Here is an 18,595-nt window from a genome sequence, read left to right on the forward strand (position 1 = left end):
GCAAAAGTGAAAATACTTTCTTTTTTAAATCAGAGTCATTGGGGTTTATTTACTAAAGGCAAATCCACTTTGCACTGCAAGTGCACTTAGAAGTGCCGTCGCCGTAGATCTGAGAGGGGACATGCATGGAAAATTAAAAAAAAGCATTTTTGCTTGTACATGATTGGATGATAAAATCAACAGAGCTTCCCCTCATTTCAGATCTACCCTTCAGATCTAAAGCGACTGCACTTCCAGTGCAAAGTGGATTTTCCTTTAGTAAATCAACCCCACTGTGTCTGTAAGCCCTTGTACACACGGTCGGACATTCTGACAACAAAATCCGTCGGATTTTGTCTGACGGATTTTGTCCGAAACTTGTGTTGCATACACAAGGTCGGACAAAGTTGTCGGAAAATCCGATTGTACGTAACGTGATGACGTTATTTTGTTAGGACGGGACTACGTTCAGGCTAGTAGCCAATAGCTTTAGTCTAGGAATTTGATCTGAGTATGCCTGGCACTTTGTCCGATCGGAATTCTCTACACACAATCGGACAAAGTCCGATCGGATCATTTTGTCGGAAAGTTTTATAGCCCAGCTCTAAAACTTTGTCCGTCGGATATTCCGACGGAAACAGTGCGATGGAGCCCACACACGGTCAGATTATCCGACAACATGATCCGATTGGACATTTTCCGTCGGAATGTCCGACCGTGAGTACCAGTGCTTACAGTTTTACAAGCATTCAAAAAAAGCAACGTGTTGCAGATTTAACATCAATAATCTGGCACCTTATTTGCTGTATTGATTCACTGCACTTTGCACACCATCCTTTCGTTTTGTACTTCTTATTGAATAATGTTATCAGCGCTGGCAGACATTATTGTTGGCATTCTACCATCATAGCATACCTATTTCTTTAATAATTAAATCAATGAATTAATAAATTAATTTGGCACATTTAGTATGCACTGGCCTCCATAAAAGTAGATCTATAATTAATAATAATTACAGAGCCCAAACACTTAACAAAAGAGTCTATCATAGCGTTTGGATGTAAATCCCTATTGTACCCTTTCGGAAAGTGCACCTTCACGATAAATCATCATTTACTCATTACTGGAGATGGCTGCTTGAAGGCAACCACTACGACTTTGATTGAAGTAACTTATACGCCCTATGACTGTGGGCTCTATAAAACAATACATAGCGTTATATTACAGATACTATCTCTGGCTCTCCATCCATTGTTCCCTAGTCTTCAGCAAATGGATACAGTATAAACTCCTGAAATAACAGATCAATCATATAAAATGAGTTGTCACTTTTAAATTAATCAAACAATCCGCTGCTGCTGAAGGCAATGTTTTTTCATCTGCGGAGACAAAAGCAATTTATGACGTTGCTGAAATGGTTTGCAAGCTGATAATAGCCATTTTGTCACAAATCCAAGCACTGTCTTAAACAAACATGCCAATCATCAGTGCTGAGCACTTCTACTACTTCCATTTAAAGAATTTGTCCTGAAAAAAGAAAACACCGGAGCAAGAGATATTTATGTTGCTATCATTTGTGTTACCTACTTATTCTGTTCTGCATTTCAATGGCAAGCAACTATGAGACCTAGAAGCAGAAAATACCAAATTCTTGCTGGCTACACAAGGACTTATAGAGGCAGAAATAGCTTTTAATATACATTTTGAATGAAATAAATGTGTGTAAACTTATATGCATGAGTTTTACTGACAGACACTTAAAGTGTTTCTAAACCCACAACAGTAAAATCAGTCTGTATATGCAGTATAGCATGCTTGTTATACTCACTGTGGAACCTAATGCCGCGTACACATGAGAGGAATGTCCGACAGAAAAAGTCAGGCGGAAGCTTTTCATCGTATATTCCGATCGTGTGTATACCCCAACGGACTTTTACGTCAAATTGTGACGGACCTAGAAATAGAACATGTTCTAAATATTTCTGATGGAACCAATTCCTATCGGGAAAACCACTTGTCTGTATGCTGTTCCGACGAACCAAAAATGACGGATGCTCTGAAGCAAGTACGAGACGGAAGCTATTGGCTACTGACTATTATACTTCCTTTTTTTAGTCCCTTTGTACGTCACCGCGTTTTTGACGGTTGGACTTTGGCATGATCGTGTGTACACAAGACAGTTTCAGCGGAATTCCTTCGGAACGCTGTTGGAAAAACCTGCAGAGTTTATTCCGACAGGAAAACCGGTCGTGTGTACAGGGCATAAGGGGTTAATCACCTGCATTGTGTAAAAAGGCTGTTTGGTCCTGCCTTCTCAGATCCTCCCCATCTTCCACTGTCCCCAATCCATCTGCTAATAAAACACAGCCTTAGGGGCTCAGTTTGGTGTGTATTGCTAGAAAGTTTTTTTATTTTTTGGGAGAGTGCATGTGATCAACACAGGGCCAATCAGCACTGTCCAGACAGAGGGTCAGGGGTCCTGAATCCTGATAGGACAATCAGGGGAGAATGAAAACTCCTCCTACAACCAGTGTCCGGCTGGACACTGATAGAAGTCACAAGACTGCTATATACTGCTGATGAGAAAAGGTGTATTTAACAGTTTATTTCTACTAAAATAATTGCATTTCCATGCTTGGTGTACTGTGGGAAACCAGATATAGTGAATGAATGGTCCTGTGTTTAGTAATACTTTAACCACTTCAATACAGGGCACTTTTGCACCTTCCTGCTCAGGCCAATGTTCAGCTTTCAGTGCTGTCACTTTTTAAATGACAATTGCACGGTCATGCTACACTGTACCCAAATTACATTTTTATCATTTTGTTCCCACAATAGAGCTTTCTTTTGGTGGTATTTGATGACCTCTGCAGTTTTTATTTTTTGCTAAACGAATAAAAAAAAGACTGAAAATTTTGAAAAAGAAAATTCTTTGTTTTTGTTATTTTGTAAATAAGTAAGTTTTCTCCTTCACTGATGGGCACTGATAAGCTGCACTGATGGGCACTGATAAGGTGGCACAGATGAGGTGGTACTGATGGGCACTGACGATGGGCACTGATAGGCAGCACTGATATGCGGCACTGATGGACATTGATAGGCGGCACTGATGGGCACTCATAGGTGGCACTGGTGGGCACTCAAAGGCAACACTGATGGGCACTGAAAGGCTGCACTGATGGGTACTTATGGGTGGCACTGATAGATGGCACTTCTGGGCAGCACTCATGGGCACTGAAATGCGGCACTGATGGGCACTGATGGCTGGCACTGATATATTTCACTGATAGGCATCACTGGTGGCATTGGCAGGCATTTTTAATTGGCACTGATTGTCAGCTGAAAGGGGCACCCATTGGCAGCTGCCTAGGCAATGATTGGCATTTCCCTGGTGGTCTAGGGTGGCATACCTGGTGGTCCAGTGTGCTGGTCATCCCTGGTGATCCTGGTGGCATCCTGGTGGTCTTGGGCGGGCATCCGAGGGTCTACTTTCATCTAACAGACATGAGTGAGGAAAAGCCAATCAACGTCTCTTCCTGTTAACATTGTGATCAGCCATGATTGGACACCCCAGGGGCACACAACGGCTTCATATCCTGATCATATGATGTCCGGTCAGGATATTGCAACCACTTTGCCAACGTCATTTTGTTATATGGCGGGCGGAAAGTGGTTAAAGAAGAATTGCAGGTAGGGATATTTTTACATAGTAGCATTGGTCCAGCTTGGACCAATGTAACTAGGCATATTCCATACCTGTGGGATCACTGTGAGGGTTTAAATCACTACAGTAGTCAATGCTTCTACATCCTATGCTACTACAATCTCCTCTACCCTCCGGGACCCATGCCAAGCCGCTTTCCCTGCTGCATTGTGGAGGCGCCATTCGGAAAACACTTTGCATTTTCTCAATCAGCATTCTCTGATAAGACAAGGGGGAGAGCATGACATCACTTCCCCACTTCTCTACCTTGTCCAATCAGAGAACAGGATATGGGTTGGTTTCAGCATAGTAGATTAGTTGCATGCTTACTCCTTACTTACTATGGGATACCAACCTGCATTCCTCCCGTGCCAAGCTGGTTAGCTCTGGAAGTAGAGTAGTATCCTATTTTTTTTGCATGGTTTTACATTAAAAAAAATCCAGGACAGAAGGAGAAGGAAAACATAGCAAAGCCTTACAGAGGTTCTAGCCCCTCCCTACTTTATCCAAAACTAAGAAAAAAGTTTTGTTAGGAGCTACACTTTCAGGAGTTTTTGCTGTTTCCTTTCTCTTTTTCAGTTTTTCTTCATAAATACTTATTTTACTTATTTTGAAAGTTGTGCAATACCTTGTTATTCAGTTTTGGGATTCTCAGTTGGGGAAACATCAACCAATAGCTGCAGACCGCAGGTGGTTTTATTGAAGCAAGGGATTTTCAGCATGCTTTGTACAGAAGGTATATAAGCAATGACACTGTTTAGCATAAACAGCAAGGCACAGATGTGAATTTTCAGAGGCTGTAACATCAGAATCAGGAAGGATGAAATTCCAAGAATTACAAAGACTATATTGGAAGCAAGAACTAAAAGAAAAACAACAATGTAGAATATTGTAAATTTGGATGATCCCCTGAGGATGGCAAAATTTTAAAGAGTTACAATGAGATAGCCAGGGCACCAGCAAAACATTGGAAAGACTCTTGGCATATCTAAGATGGAGATGCTCTTTATGTAAGTATATGTAAAACCTAACAATGATCTTCTATTTTTGGCTCTATTTTGGAGTCTTAAATATATTATTCAAAGTGTTTTACACCCTCCTCCCCGTGTCACAAAGGAGGGGGTATGCTGTAATCCCAACAAACTTCCTATCCTAGGATGTCAACTTTTCTCCTTCATAGATATAGTACAGGCAGAGATCACTGTTGCTCTAGGACAGGTAATATGTTGTTGGCAGGCTCAGCAGCTGAAAATAAAGGAAAAAAATGCCTGGAAAAAAAGAAAGCAAATGCACCCACCACATCTATGAACTGATAAACTGCAACTGCACGATCACCTTGCAAACAATCCATTCAGTTAAACCACTTCCCGACCATGCTGTAGCCAGCGGCTAAGTTCTGGGAGGGCTGTCTGTGCCCCATTAGGGAAATTCAGTCTCTCTATTTATCCTGTTTACTATTATCATCACAAGTGAAAGTAAAAGAAAATCCCCAAATTTTGGGTTGTCACCATAACAATAATAGAGGGGAAATCTTCCAATGGGGACACTAGCTGTGATGACCCTGGTGAGAACAAGAAAGGGAAATCTCCCCAACAGGACACAGATAGCAATGAAAAAAATCTGCCGGCATTATAGGCCTCCCTTACTCTACTTTATTTCTACTTTTAGTTTTTTGCTAGTGTCTTTTTTCCTTCATTTTTCTTCCTTCAATCAAGACTCTGCTTTATATTGCTGCTGGAGTTCTCTTTAATTGCAAATTTTTAGCCACTTATCCCATGTCTGCTATTTGGAGTAGCACATCTATACACCACTGGACTGGATGTGATGTTCAGGCACTGGCTCAATGGGTCAATTTTCAGACTCAGTGCTGAAGTGCATACGAAGTCCAGAGCCACTGGCATTGCCTCAGAAGAAATGCCAAGTGAAGACTCATTTATTAAGTAGGCCATTTGGAGCACTGGGGAGATACCTCATTTGCATAGGTTGCTGGGCACTATCATTCCCACAGTGCTCCACACCCTCTTTCCTGTCATACAGAAGAAGCATCTCCCTGCTGCTGCTGCTGCTTCTGCTTGTAAAGGGTGACATAAAATTTGTGACCTTTGGTGTATTCCTGCTGCCTGCCCATGATGGACGCCATTCACAAAGCAATATTTTGCCACATCCAAGTATGTGGTAAGTTACTGCACAGCATCCTTACCACAGCCTGGCAAGCTGGATGTTAAGGCAGGGGCAGCTGTAACTGTTATGGTTAAGGGCCGGGCGGCCACTGCCACTGCGTTCTTAACAACCAACGAGTCAATATCTGTCAGCGGTGTTACCCGCTGATAGCTGAATGTAAAAAAAATGCCGGCAATTAAATATTTTATTTTTAAAAATGGCTTGGGGTCCCCTCCACAATCCATACCAGACCCTTATCCCAGCATGCAGTTCAGCAGATCAGGAAAGGAGGGGATGAGTGAAGCACCCCTGAACCATATCAGGCCACATGTCCTCAACATGGGGGGGGTAATTTGGGGCAAGGGGGCTCTGCCCCCCCCAGCACCAAGTTGGTGGGGACAAAGGCCTCTTCCCCACAACCCTGGGCAGTGGTTGTGAGGGTCTCCCGGGGGGGGGGCTTTCGGAATGTGGATGTCCCCTTTAACAATGGGGGCCCATATCCCACCCCCCCCCCCCATATGATGCAAATGAAGATTAATAAAAACATGGAATACAAACATAGTTTTAACTTTGTATAGATCTAAGCTGTCAGAACACCAGGAGGCTTATTGAACAGGCCACAGGTCCCCTCCATTATATATGGCGTAGCACAGAGGATCAGGACTTGTATGTAAGGATATGGCCAACCCCCAGCCAATACCCCTTGCAAGCAAAATTACCTTTCAAGGACTTGGTAAGTTTGCAATGACTTTCCATTGTCATGAAGTCAGCTAAGGTAATTAGGATATTGGAGGCTTTCTTTCTTAGATATTGTGAGATAACTTTAATAATGAAATTTAGTTTGCCCATCAACATGGCGTGCACTTGCAACAAACTAGAGTCTGCTATAGCGTGAACTTCATTATGTGTGTAGTGTTTTTGTTCCTGCATAAAGCTTATGGTTAAAGTGGAACTATACTCACGTAGCCTACAGCAGTGTTTTTCAACTCCAGTCCTCAAGGCACCCCAACAAGTCATGTTTTCAAGATTTCCCTCAGATGAAATAGCTGTGGTAATTACTAAGGAAGTGAAACTGATCAAATCACCTGTGCAAAATAATGGAAAGCCTGAAAACATGACCTGTTGGGGCGCCTTGAGGACTGGAGTTGAGAAACACTGGCCTACGGCAATGCAATGTTCATAAGCACCCTCAACAGCACTGATTTTTTATCTGGTCTTTTTAAATCTTAACATACTGACCCAGCCATGCTGGTAATCGAGTTGCTTCCATCCACTGCAATCAAATACATCTGTGGTTGAGGTGCAGCCAGGGCTCCAGCCTAAAAGATATTTACCATGGTAAAGCAGTCATTAAAATACCACACAACAAGAAAATATAAGATAAAACTAAAATGAAGTCAGTTGTAGCAGTACAACAACTGTACAACAATATCTCAAATTAACTACAATAACAAACTACAGGCACTCCCCGAGTTACAAAGACCCAACTTACAAATTACCTCTACTTACAAACGGAGGGAGACAACAGGAAGTGAGTGGAAATCTACCGCTAGGAAGGGAAATTCACTCCTGTAATGCCGCGTACACACGATCGGAAATTCTCGTTGGAAAAAGCTCTGATGGTTTTCCTGACGGAATTCCGACGGAATTCGTCTCAAGCTGTCTTGCCTACACACGGTCACATCAAATTCCGATTGTTTATAATGCGGTGACATACAACACGTACGACGGGACTAGAAAAAGGGAGTTCAATAGCCAGTAGCCTTGATAGCTTCTGTCTCGTAGTTTAATCTGAGCATGCGTGATTTTTGGCGTGTCGGAATTGCATACACACAATCAGAATTACCGATAGAAAGTATTTCCATTGGGAAAATTGAGAACATGCTATAAATTTTTGGCTGGCGGAAATTCGGACAGCTAAATTCCGATGGAACATAAACACAGTCGCATTTTCCGATGAAAAGCTCTCATCTGTCTTTTTCTGGCCGGAATTCCGATCATGTGTACGGGGCATAAGAGTTATCATGGACAAAAGGTGTCTCCGCCAATGCTTTATCACCAATCCTTGTTTCCACAACAACCCAAAATTTTAAAAATCCAATTGTCGTAGGGACAGAAAGTGAGGTGAAATCTTCTGAACAGGGGCACAGACAGCAAAACAAACATCACAGGGTTGTTAATCCTTCCCTATGCTAACCAAAAAAAGTAACATTTATTTTTTTGGCTGGAGCTACACTTAAAAATTTTTAGCTTTTTCAACTTAAAAACAAACCTATTAGGATAAGATTGTGGTATAGAAGAATGGAATCTCCAGCCACTTTATTTGAAAACAGAAGTACGTGTCTGGAAGCGGTCATTTTTCAGCTATTTAAATTGCATTTTTTCTTTACAAATGTCAGTCTTGCTGTCATAGACGTATACATTGTACATGTGTGCCACTTCACAGGCAGGGCCTGGGCATCTTCTAGGCATGTAATTTAAAGGAATTTTTCATCTTTAATGTTGTCCTTAAAGCCTTACTAAAAATCACTGCTTTGTAACATGTTCCTCAGGCTAGTGCCAAGCCCCACAGGCTATTTGTTTGACAATACTTTGCTTATCAGCTTAGAAAATAACATTACTGTTTTTAACATTCAGCTCCTACTGACTTCAATGGGGTTTGAATTAGGAACCCAAACTTCAGTAATGTTTACCGAACCCACCTTGAGCCAAACTCCCAGGTAAGTTTAGCTTATATTTACATTAAACAAAACAAAAAAAGAGGAGGATTGAAGAGGAAAGAAGTACAGAGGAATTTGCTTCCAAAGAGGTTGAGTCCCTCCAAGTAAGGTACAGTGGAACTACAATTACCTGTGTGCCCCATACAGGGCCGTCTTCTACCAGGATGGGGATACACAGGTGTGCATGCATCCCTGTGTCGGCAGTCCCATAGATGTCTATTGGAACAAGCAGCTGTAAAGACAGCCTTTGTTTCCCAATGTGAGATCTGTGCAGGTCCCAAACTCATCCTGGGTGCATTCCGAGCTGTGCCCCCTGCTCCTGCATAGATGTCACATTGGGACACAGTAGCTGTGCCCATGCAGCTGCTTGTCCCAATTGACCTCTATAGGAGTGCCGCCATGGCGATGCATACTAACCTGTGCGTTTCCGTGCCGGTAAGCGATGGCCTTGCCCAGGGCATTCAGTTGATTGCCCTGTGTGAACGGATCCTTACACACAGATAGAGAGTTGGACCGCTCAGGAAAACACATTGGCATTGTTAGTCTTGGGGGAAAACAATGCAATGCCAGATAATGTTAAGTGCAGCATTATTGTTGTTTTGACAATAGTTAAATGTTTTCATTAGCATCAATTTGTACTGACCAAAAAAATATGTTTTAGAAGACAGAATAAGGATGCATTTAGCAGGGAATATAAAGGAACATTCATTCTTCGAAGCTTTGTTTTATGTGGCCAATGAAAGGGAAGCTCAGCGTGTAAGTTTTGAAGCAGAGGAAAAAACAGAGAACACTTCTTCCTATCCCTATTGCTATTATTCATTTTCCCATCAATGTTACTGAAACAAAGTGAAAAGTGGTGTCATATTGTTATATGACTGCAAACATTTTGAAGCTGTGTATTGTGCGATTGATGTGATTCAAACATGCTCATGATTTTAAATTTTAAAAAGATTTTTTTTAAGTTTACAAAAAAACATTGTTTTGCAGTCACTCTTCATCATCAATAGCTTTTTAGTTTGTTACAGCTTAAGCCTTGTTACTGCAGGCAGCATTTGTCCTGGTAAGGAAAAAGTCTATTGAGCTGATTCTCTAACAAAGAAAATGCAGTAGAGAGGTACAGATTTGTAGGAAACAAAGAATGCTACTTCAAGGAAAACTATAAGGTCCTATTCACACCTAGGCATTTTGTGAACGCATGCAAAAAATGCATGTCACGCTTGTGGTGATATTCATTGTTAACCGGTTCCTGACCGGTGTTCTGGCAGATAGTGTCCTGCCATCATATAGTGTCCTCCCCGTACTGTGCATGCGCAGTACAGGGCAGAAGAAGCTTCGGAAAATTTCCAAAGATGAACGGCGCCTGCGCCGTGAGTGGAGGTGGTAGCCCCACCAGCCAAGTGGACATAGGGTTGGAAAAATTAGAGGGCCCCTCGTGGGCGAGCTTAGCTCGCCACGCTTCGGGCTCGGCCTCGCTGCGCTCGGCTCTTTTATATTCCTACTCTATGTCCACTTGGATGGTGGAGATAGAACCTGGACTCACAGCGCAGGCGCCGTTCATCCTTGGCTATTTTCGGAATCTGTGTGTGCTGTGTACTGTGCATGCGCAGTACACAGCGGACACTATCCGATGGGGGACCATATACGATAGGACACCGGCGCACGCCAATGTACGTTGACAGAATGGCACGGCTAGGCTAATGGGCGTACCTGTACATCCTTTCGAATTTGCCGCCATGCCATCGTGTGCCCGTCGGCCCGGAAGCTCCCCAAGCCGGTTCGCGGGTCCCGCGGACTCGATGTCCACGGGGATTCCTGCGATCATCTCACGGAGAGGAAGAACGGGGAGATGCTAATGTAAACAAGCATCTCCCCATTCTACCTAGTGACAGTGTCACTGATCATAGCTCCCTGTGATCGGGAGCTATGATCAGTGAAGTTTCACAGCTAGTCCACCCCCCCTTCAGTTAGAACACATCCCTAGGACACACTTAACTCCTACAGCACCACCTAGCGTTAACCCCTTCACTGCCAGTCGCATTTACACAGTAATCAATGCAATTTTAATGGCACTGATCACTGTATAAATGTGAATGATCCCAAAATCGTGCCAAAATTGTCCGACGTGTCCTCCATAATGTCCCAATCACAATAAAATTGCTGATCGCCACCATTAATAGTAAAAAAAAATATTAATAAAAATGCCATAAAACTATCCCCTATTTTGTAGACACTATAACTTTTGCGCAAACCAATTAATAAACGCTTATTGCGTTTTTTTTTACCAAAAATATGTAGAAGAATATGTATCGGCCTAAACTGAGGAAAAAAAATGTTTTTTATATATTTTTGGGGGATATTTATTAGAGCAAAAAGCAAACAATAATGCGTTTTTTTCAAAATTGTCACTATTTTTTTGTTTATATCACAAAAAATTAAAACCCACATACTTACCTTTTATATTGAATTGTCATTTTTCTACATACTTACCTTTTATATTGAATTGTCATTTTTCCACATACTCACCGTTTATATTGAATTGTCATTTTTCTACATACTTACCTTTTATATTGAATTGTCATTTTTCTACATACTTACCTTTTATATTGAATTGCCATTTTTCCACATACTTACCTTTTATATTGAATTGCCATTTTTCTACATACTTCCTTAATTTTAAAAACACTGTGTCTAATTATTTGCACAAAGAATCATTTCCAAAACTATTAGTTTACCGTTTAGAAATATTGTGGTTTCTGTTTAATTTTGTTAACATGTAGAAAGTGGCTATTACTTTACTGACCTTCAATTTTTGTAGTGTTCTTCAACTTCAAAGTATTAGATTATAGCAGTGGGGTTGGAGACTTCAATATAATTTTCTTTCCAAGACATCCAAACTAGACTTCTCACACAATAGAGAGACAATCTTCAAAACATACATTTTGCAATGAATTATTAATATCATAATTAATTACAAGTAATACTACCAAAATATAAGAATGCTAAATTTACGCTTTAGGCATCATAATTCAAGAAAAACAGCAGCAGGAGTATAAAACCTGAACTGGATTTATATCACTCCAAGGCAATGAGCTTTCTGAGCCAAGGGAATCGCCTGCACTTTTGGCCCCTGACATGTAAGCAAAGAGTGCTTCATTAGAGGTGGGAGTAATTGCAATGGGGCTGTTTAACCACTTCAGCCCCAGACCATTTGGCTGGCCAAAGACCAGATCACTTTTTGCGATTCGGCACTGTGTCGCTTTAACTGACAATTACGTGATCGTGCAACCTGGCTCCCAAACAAAATCAACGTCCTTTTCTCCCCATAAATAGAGCTTTCTTTTGGTGGTATTTGACCACCTCTGTGGTTTTTATTTTTTGCACTATAAACAATAAAAGAGCGACAATTTTGAAAAAAACGCATCTTTTTTAAATTTTTGCTATAATAAATATTCCCAAAAAATATATAAAAAAAACATTTTTTTCCCTCAGTTTATTCTTATACATATTTTTGGTAAACAAAAATCCCAATAAGCGTATATTGATTGGTTTGCACAAAAGTTATAGTGCCAACAAAATAGGGGATAATTTTATGGCATTTTAATTAATGATTTTTTTTTGTTTTTACTAGTAATGGCGGCAATCAGCAATTTTTATCATGACTGCGACATTATGGCGGACACGTCAGACAATTTTGACACCATTTTTGGACCATTGGCATTAATACAGCAATCTGTGCGATTAAAAATGGACAAAGTGCCACGCATGCTCAGATTAAATTACGAGACCAAAGCTATTGGCTACTAGCCTCTACGTAGTCCCGTCGTACGCAACGAACGTCACCTCGTTCCGAAACGATCGGATTTTCCGACAACTTTGTCCGACCGTGTGTATGCAAGATAAGTTTGCCACAAAATCTGTCTGAAAAAATCAGATATATTTTGTTGTCGGAATGTCCGACCATGTGTACAAGGCATAACAGAAATCCCCTGTATCCCATTTAGAAGTGTAACCATGTTTATTTATTATATGGCATATAAGCGTGTCACTTATTAAGCACATATTTCAGTAGGTCCAGATGAAACTTATTTTATATCAGTTGCAGATTTAATACTGGATGTTCTTTTAATTTACAGTAAGTGACCAAAGCTTAAACCAACACATTTAGAGAAAAATGAACTGTATGTTGGATACCATTTAAAGATGTAACCTTGATTATTCATTAACCTGCATATATATTGTAGATAAATGTGTCACTTATTAAGCACATATCTCAGTATGCCCAGAAACATATTTTTCAGTTGCAGATAGCTATTACTGAATGCCCTTTTAAACGACTAAAGTTTAAACCGGCACATTTAGAGCAAATGTACTGTATGCTATAGAGCAGGGATATGCAATTAGCGGACCTCTAGCTGTTGCAAAACTACAATTCCCATCATGCCTCTGCCTCTGGGTGTCATGCTTGTGAGAGAGTTTTGTTATGCCTCATGGGACCTGTAGTTCTGCAACAGCTGGAGGTCCACTAATTGCATATCCCTGCTATAGAGGATGGGTCATATTTTCAAAATATTTCAATATAATTAATATCTTTGGGAAAATCAAAATTTTTGATGAAGAGGATTGAGAGCAGGTTCTCAATTTTTCCGATCGTCTGTAGCAATTCCGACACGCAAAATTCCTATGCATGCTCACAAACAATTAGACACATGCTCGGAAGTATTAAACTTCATTTTCTCGGCTCATCGTAGTGTTGTACGTTATCGCGTTCTTGGTGGTCGAAAGTTCAGCGAACTTGTGTGACCGTGTGTATGCAAGCCAAGCTTGAGCGGATTTCCGTTGGAAAAACCATGAAATCGGCGTAAAACACGCACACACAATTTCCCCCTGATTTTCAGGGGGAAAAATTGCGTGTTGTATGCCGATAAATATGTTATTTAAAAGAGACTTTGTGAAAATGGAGTCCTAAAATACATATAATAATTTGCAAATGCCTCTATGTTTTTTGGGACTCCATTTCCAGGACACCTCTTTTAAATAATTTGTCAATTATTTATGCATCGAAGCATTCTTATAAATAAATTTCCTTTTTTGAAGCTTGCAACTTCTTCTTAGTCCTGAACTAGCTACACACTTGATGTCAACTCTCAAAGGACGAGAAAAAAAAAAATGAAAAGTACTTTCCCCAAAAAGAGCTACTTGAAGTATGGGGTCCCCTGTTCCTGTGGCCACGACTCTATGAACAGCATCACACACTCTAACACTCCTGGCTGGGCATGGAATTTCTATTGCAGGTACCTGTAAATATACCACAAAGACTCAAGGTGCATAGTTGGGATGATCTCGACGACATTGAGAACAAAGAATATAGAACAAACGAATATATGGGGCACTTGTGGCAAGTTCAACTGCCGCAGAGCTCCCCATAATGCACTGCGTGATCGCAGTGCATTGACGGCTGCTGATTGGCCAAAGCATGCACCTGACCTGACCTCCCTTGAACTTTTCCACATTTTATCATGTTACAACCAAAAACGGAAATGTATTTTATTGGGATTTTATGTGATAGACCAACATAATTGGAAAGTGGAAAGAAAATGATAAATGGTTTTCAATTTTTTTTTACCAATAAATATCTGAAAAGTGTCAATACTTTGTAGAACCACCTTTCGCTGCAATTACAGCTGCAAATCTTTTTGGGTATGTCTCTATCAGCTGGTGGTGAGAAAGGCTTCTACATCATCGCTAGGCGTTAGTTTTTGTAAAAAATGGCTGGGCCTCACAGACACCTGGTTGCCAGCGGCGACAGCCGCTTGTTCACATCCCTGAGCCAGCCGCTGTACTGCCTCCTGCAAGGCAGCCACCTGTTCTTGAGTGGACTCCTGCTGAGCAGTAAACTGGGCAGCTAGCAGCCGTGTGCTTTCCTGTTGTGCAGCTTTAGCCTGTGCCAGGGCCTGCTTCTGCTGAGCCATCGCTTCCTCATGTCGACGGTTTGCGTCTGCTGAAGCTTGCTGCTGGGTCACGGTGGCTTGGGCCAAAGCCCTGATGACCTCCTCTATGTCTTCACCCAAGACATGCAATTTGTACACAGTCTCTTTTAAATGTCAGTTTTTAAAAGGTTTTACGGCTGCAAATGCACTTTTGCCAGCATCCAAGAAACCAGTTGTAAAGTTTGGGGATACTAGCTCCACGGGACGAAGTGCATAAACCGGTATAAGGTGAAACCAAAATACTTTTATTTATAATTAAATCAAAAGAAGACTTTTCTTCAGCATACAAAAAACGTAAATTAAAGTCCGCTTATCTTCAGCACAAATAAAAAGAAAAGAAAGCACCTACAGTTCTGTAGTCAGGTCTTCACCCAAAAGTTTTTAGAGTCCTTAGAGAGATCTTTTGCAGCCTCCAAGGCAGCAAGACAGCAAGACAGGTGTTAATCTCCTTCTCCTCCTCACCACCACCTCTCTACTACTTCCTGTCTTATGGGCTGTCTTCTTGGAGGCCGTTAACCCCCTGTGTGCCGAATCCCTGTGGTCAGGGAGGATCCCCGGAATTTGTCACCCATTTTTGGGTGACCCCCTGAGGCCTACCAGGATTCCCTTAAAGGGACCAAAACCTGAATATAGGTGCTACATAGCACCCGTCCAGGATCCAACCTTGGCATCCTGTATAGTATATGTATGTAATAAATTATATTTATCTAAAAAAAATTGAATTAAAAAATTTTAAGTTTGTATTGTTGTATTGCTATTAAACATACTAAATAAAACATATATAGGAAAACATGGAAAGTTCTCTAAATTTTAACTAAAAGCAGACACAAAAAAAAAAAAATCTTTACTTTAAAACATCATAGCCTAGAGTTACTATTTCATGAAACAAATGTATATACATATATAAAGACATAAATGCAGTATATATAATAAATCGTTATGTTGATCTAAGCCTCATGCTGTATATTTGTCTGCAGAATGTGTAGACATTAAGTCTATGTACAATCAGTTATAATTTATATTTACATACCATGCTCAGGAGATGTTGAAGCTGCATTGAATTATAAATCAATCTCAGAAACAAGGAAAAAGACTTACAGCCATTCTTAGAATTAACAATACAGGATTTTCTGCTAGCGGTGTACCTAATAAAGGCCATAGGGATCATATTTCTTCTCTGAATGGGCAAAATGTATTTATTTGTCATGATTTTACCCACTGGGGCTCTTAAATCTATTTTAAGCAGCAGCTGTTCTGTGTCTCCAGGCTGAAATCCTGACTTATTGGTTTAGTCCACAGGCCCCAAGGAGGTAAGACGATGCTACAAAGCAGACAGTTAAATAGAACACGGTTTTTTAGCCTGAATCTCCACATACTGCACCTTTATATACACATGAAGACAACAAATCGGTGGTGGCAAAGATTTCACAGCCTGTAATACTGAAAAGGTTTCTTTGCTGAATTTTTTTAATATTTTACAGCTTTTTTTAAAGATCATTATAAAAAAGTAATACATATAGTAGGGATGGATTTGTTTGCCAATTGGATTCACCAAAATTGGCATCCTGGCAGGGTAGTCCCAAAACACAGAGGCAAATTTAATTTTTTCCCTTCCTACTCTTCCTATTCCTTACTATGAACTAGAGCTGCACGATTAATTGTTAAAACAAAATCGGGATCTCGATTCAACTCCCATCACGATCATAGTCCAGCATTTCCACGATTCATGTAACAAGTGCAGAGCAGTTCTCTGCTCACAGCTGTCAAAAAAAAGAAGAGCAGTCGGCAAAGGTTATCATAACAATGCTCAGCACTGAGAAGTAAAAAGAAACATTGCATCATTTGTTTTTTTTTAGAGATCAAAGGGAAGAACTTCGGTCTGCAAATGCGATCAGTTTAACTACTTAAGCCCCGGACCATTTGGCTGGCCAAAGACCAGAGCACTTTTTGAGATTCGGCACTGTGTCGCTTTTACTGACAATTGCGTGGTCGTGCGACGTGGTTCCCAAACAAAATCAACATCCTTTTTTCCTCATACATAGAGCTTTCTTTTGGTGGTATTTGATCACCTCTGCAGTTTTTATTTTTTGTGATATAAACAAAAAAAGAGCGTCAATTTTGAAAAAAAAAAACATATTTTTTTTACTTTTTGCTATAATAAATATCCCCAAAAAATATATAGAAAAAAACATTTTTTTTCTTAGTTTAGGCCGATACGTGTTTTTCTACATATTTTTGGAAAAAAAATTGCAATAAGCGTATATTGATTGGTTTGTGCAAAAGTTATAGCGTCTACAAAATAGGGGATAGTTTTATGGCATTTTTATTAATCTTTTTTTTTACTAGTAATGGTGGTGATCAGCGATTTTTATCAGGACTGTGACATTATGGCGGACACAATGGACAATTATATTATATTATTATATTATGGGACCATTGCCATTAATACAGTGATCAGTGCGATTAAAAATGCACCGATTACTGTAAAAATGTCACTGGCAGTGAAGGGGTTAACACTAGGGGGCAGTGAAAGGTTAATGTGTGTCCTAGTTTGTGTTATAACTGAAGGAGGATGGGGACTGTGCAGGGACGATAACAGATCTGTCAGTTCTCCCCTTACACACACAGGTCTGGGTTCTCCGTGTGCCCTCAGCGATCGCGGAAGCCCGGTAGTGATCAAGACCGCCTGTTCCCTAGTGGCCACAGGGCGAAGCGATGTTACATAACGTTGTTTCGCACAGCCTAGCCATTCTGCCGCAGTACAACTGCGGCAGCTGGTCGGCATGTGGTTAAAGACTTATGCCGCGTACACACGTGCGTAATTTCCGATAGAAAAAGTCAGACGGGAGCTTTTCATCGTATATACCGATCGTGTGTGTGCCCCATCGGACTTTTTACGCCAAAAATTCTGACGAACCTAGAAAGAGAACACGTTCCAAAATTTTCAGACAGAACAAATTCCTATCAGGAAAACCGCTCGTCTGTATGCTGTTTCCAACGTACCAAAATTCTCTGAAGCAAGTACGAGACGGAAGCTATTGGCAACTGGCTATTGAACTTCCTTTTTCTAGTCCCGTCGTACGTGTTGTACATCACCGCATTCTTGACGGTCAGACTTTGGTGTATATTTGATGTGTATGCAAGACAGCTTGAGCGGAATTTCATCGGAATTCTGTCGTAGAAACCTTCAGAGTTTATTCTAACAGAAAAAACGCTTGTGTTTACATGGCATAAGCCTTTTTCTGACACTTGTTGCTTACAAGTTAAAACCAGTATTTTTTGCTAGAAAAGGATTTATGCCATGTACACACGACTGGACTTTCCGGCAGAATAGGTTCGACGGCCTTCCTGATGGACTTTCGGTAGACCTCCAACTGACTTTCCGAATGAACGGACTTGGACACACACAATCACACCAAAGTCTGACGGATTTGACCGTGATGACGTATGACTGGACTAGAATAAGGAAGTTAATAGCCAGTAGACAATAGCTGCCCTAGCAATGATTTTCATCCGTCAGACTAGCATACAGACGAACTGATTTTTCGACCGGACTCGAGTCCGTCGGAAAGATTTGAAACATGTTCTAAATCTAAAGTCCATCTGATTTTTCGACAGCAAATGTCCAATGAAGCCCCCACACGATCAAATTTGTCAGACGGATTTGTTCCGTCGAACCTTTGCTGTCAAAAAGTCCGGCCGTGTGTACGCAGCATTAGAACGCCCAAACAATTATATATATATTTTTAGCAGAGACCCTAGCGAATAAAATATTTTACGTCACACTGCATTTGTGTAGTGTTCTTTCAAATGCAATTTTTTGGGAAAAAAATTAAATTAATTAGAAAAACGAAAAAGTTAACCCAATTTTTTGTATAATGTGAAAGATGATGTTATACCGAGAATTGTGAGCTTTAAAATAAGCAAAGAAATTGTGGTTCTCAATTTACCCAGAATCGTGCAGCTCTACTATGAATTATTGTATATGCCCATAAAAAATAAGAATCTTTTGCGCTAACAATATACGATAAACAAATAAAAAAGCA

Source organism: Lithobates pipiens, unplaced genomic scaffold (genome assembly GCF_037356315.1).
Source record: "Lithobates pipiens isolate NorthernLeopardFrog02 unplaced genomic scaffold, aLitPip1_a1.2 Scaffold_19, whole genome shotgun sequence".
Lineage (NCBI taxonomy): Eukaryota > Metazoa > Chordata > Amphibia > Anura > Ranidae > Lithobates > Lithobates pipiens.